A 3,548-nucleotide genomic window follows, 5' to 3' on the forward strand; every position below is an offset into this window, starting at 1 on the left:
TGTTCCAATATCTCAGGGGCTGCCACAAAGAAGAGGGAGTCAAGCTATTCTCCAAGGCGCCTGAAGGCAGGACGAGAAGCAACGGGTGGAAACTGATCAAGGAGAGAAGCAACTTAGAACTAAGGAGAAACTTCCTGACAGTTAGAACAATTAACCAGTGGAACAACCTGCCTCCAGAAGTGGTGAATGCTCCAACACTAGAAGTTTTTAAGAAGAGACTGGACAGCCGTTTGTCTGAAATGGTGTAGGGTTCCTGCCTGAGCAGGGGGTTGGACTCGATGACCTCCAAGGTCCCTTCCAACTTTATTATTATTATTATTATTATAAAACACTAGGACATCAACCCTTCACCGGGGTTAATGGGATGGCCTTCTCACTTCATAAAAGGCGCCTTGTTACATATTTGGAAGTCAGTGTGTCATGCGGTCACAAATGGCCACATCAGCCCTCACAAGGCAATGACACTAGGATTACAGGACGTTTTGGACTTCCACCTTGTGAAATGCCAGTTCTGGTGGCTGCACATGAAAAGAGACATTGAGAACTTTGTGACCAGTTGTGCTTGCTTTCTTTTTCTTTGCTAGATGACTGAGTGGGACAGTTGACACAATGACCTCTTTGAGAAACAGGTTGGTGTTCCTTTCACCCACCTACCCTAAGAAATAAGTGGGTTGAAATATTCTTCTTAAAATTACAACTCTTTTAGAATTAATTTGCTTGTGTGAAAAGCACCTATTAATAACAGATCACTGATGCTCCAATTTGGATGACGATTGCCTTCAGTGCAACAACATGAACTGCCAGGAGACATATTTGAGTTTGAGCATTGCCTCTGTTTCTAACAATAAGCACTAATAACACAATATTTTTCAAATGAAATATTGCCAGAAATTCAAGGGCTAGGGTCTGGTTCAAGTCCGTTGCTTAACATTGGACTTAAACTTCAAACATGGATTTGAGACATTCAAACTCAGAGGGTGGGAAAAACAATTTCTGTTCTCCCCAAAAAAACAGCTGTAAAGAGACTGTGATGCTGCCATCGATCTTGAAATATTTATCCACAATGTGCTACTGGATGAACTGGAGAATCGTGGAAAGCAATCTACATTTTAGAATACTCAGTTATACTGTAAGCAGATGTTTGAATGGGAAATTGAAAACAAACGGACAATGGAAGGCAGGTGGGTGGGGGACCCAATAAGTGTATTGATCAAACTTGGTTTGTGTCCAAATGGTTAACTGGGATGCTACAAGAAATGTGATATGGTGAACAAGGTAAAATATTAGATTGGATCTAGGGAATTCTATACAGGTAGTCCTCAATTTACGACCACAATTAGCAACCACAATCTGTTGCTAAGCAGTATCATTGTTAAGTGAGCCATGCCTGATTTATAACCTTTTTTGCCATGGTCATTAAGCAAGGATTTGGCTTGTTGGAAGCCCCCTGAGAGGGTTGCAAATGGCAATGTAAACACACGACAGTTGTTAACCGAGTTTTGATCACGTGACCACAAGTATGCAGCAATGGCTGTAAGTGTGAGGACCAGTCATAAGTAACTTTTTTCAATGCCATCATAATTTTGAATGGCTGTGAAACGAATGGTCATAAGTTGAGGTCTACCTGTATTTACCCTCCAGCTCAAGTGGACATTCTCACCATACCACTGCACAAGCTTTGTTTAAACCTGGGTAATGACTGGAAGGAAAGCGTGGTATAAATGTTGCAAATGATTTTCGACATGCTGTTTACATGGGTTAATAACAGGTTGGGGAAATGCATCTCTGAAAAATTGTATGCTTCCCATGAAGACCATAATCCTAAAGGGCTTGTGAATACAATTACGTTTTCAATTAACCAAGATGCTGTTTTGTGTTATGTGTTAAAAATAAATACATTAATCCAAGAAACTCTATGGGATTAAAATTGTGGACGTGATTTAAGGAAACCAGGTAGGTTTGTGTTGTGCTTTTTGTTAAATTGTTGTTGTTGTTGATTTGCTTCTTTTGGAGTAGACATAGCTGGGAGCACAGTGTCTGGTTAACCTGGACAAAAATATTTCTGATCCAGCATGGATACCCTTCGCATGCAAGGAGCTTCAGATAACAACCATTTCACACATGGGTGTCATTCCTTTTAATGGCAGGAGAGCCATTAGTGGTAGGGAACCTTGGCTCTTTTATGACTTGTGGACTCCAGCTCCCAGAATTCCTGAGCTAGGGGTAGGGAACCTTGGCTCTTTTATGACTTGTGGACTTCAACTCCCAGAATTCCTGAGCCAGCAGTGCTGGGTCAGGAATTCTGGGAGTTGGAGTCCACAAGTCATAAAAGAGCCAGGTTCCCCACCTGTGCCTTAGTCTCTCTTTTGGAGCCTTCATCTTCATAAGGGAGAAATTGGATCAAACCGCCAGTTTCTGTCCTTCCAGAGCTATGGGAATCAGCCCTCACTTCCTTTTCGCCGGCTAAATACTATCTGTGCAACGTTTACACTTAACGGCCCCAATTCAGCCCAACATTTCCGTTGCTAAGCGAGACAGTTAAGTGGGTTTTGCCCCATTTTACAACTTTTCTTGCTGCAGATGTTAAGCGAATCACTGCAGATGTTAAGCGAATCTTAAGTCAGCAACACAGTCGTAAAGCGAACCTGGCTTCCCCATTGACTTTTGCTGATAAAATGACCCTGGGACACGGCTACCGTCGTAAGTATGAACCAGTTGCCAAGCATGCGAATTCTGATTATGTGACCATGGGGATGCTGCAAATGTCGTTAAGTGTGAAAAATAGTCACAAGTCACTTTTTTTCAGTGCTGTGTAACTTCAAATAGCCACTCAACGAATGGTTATAAGTCAAGGATTACCTGTACTCATTCCATCCTGCCTCTTATCAGAATAACAGGAAAACCTTTATGATGGTGTACCATCAAGTCAATGTTTAATGACCACATAGATGGATCCATGATCACCTGCCCCTAACCTGGTTTACCAGATCTTCCAATAATGCCTCCATTGCCACTGTAACTGAATATATCCACTGTGATGCTGGTCATCATCATCTCTTTCCTTCCAGTTTTCCCAGCATTATAGATTTCTCCAAAGAAAAAAGTTTTTGCATTGATTGACCAATTAACTGATTGTTTATTCGTGTCAGAAGTATCACATTTAAAATAAGGCATATTATTCATTGATTGATTACATGCCATTTCTGAGGGAGAGGGGCAATTAAGAAATATGAAAGAGATAGAGAGATAGAGAGATAGATAGTAGTCCTCGACTTACAACAATTTGTTTAGTGAAGTTACAACAGCACTGGAAAAAGTGAGTTATGACCATTTTTCATATGACCATTGCAGCATCCCTAGGGTCACATGATCAAAATTCAGACCCTTGGCAACTGATTCGTATTTATGACAATTGCAGTGTCCCAGGGTCACGTTATCCCGTTTGCAAAGTCAATGGGGAAGCCAAATTCATTTAACAATCCTGTTAGTAACCTAACTATGGCAAGAAAAGTTGTAAATTGGGGCATTTACTTAACTGTCTCACTTAG

Source organism: Protobothrops mucrosquamatus, unplaced genomic scaffold (genome assembly GCF_001527695.2).
Source record: "Protobothrops mucrosquamatus isolate PMUCROS unplaced genomic scaffold, P.Mucros_1.0 scaffold14, whole genome shotgun sequence".
NCBI lineage: Eukaryota > Metazoa > Chordata > Lepidosauria > Squamata > Viperidae > Protobothrops > Protobothrops mucrosquamatus.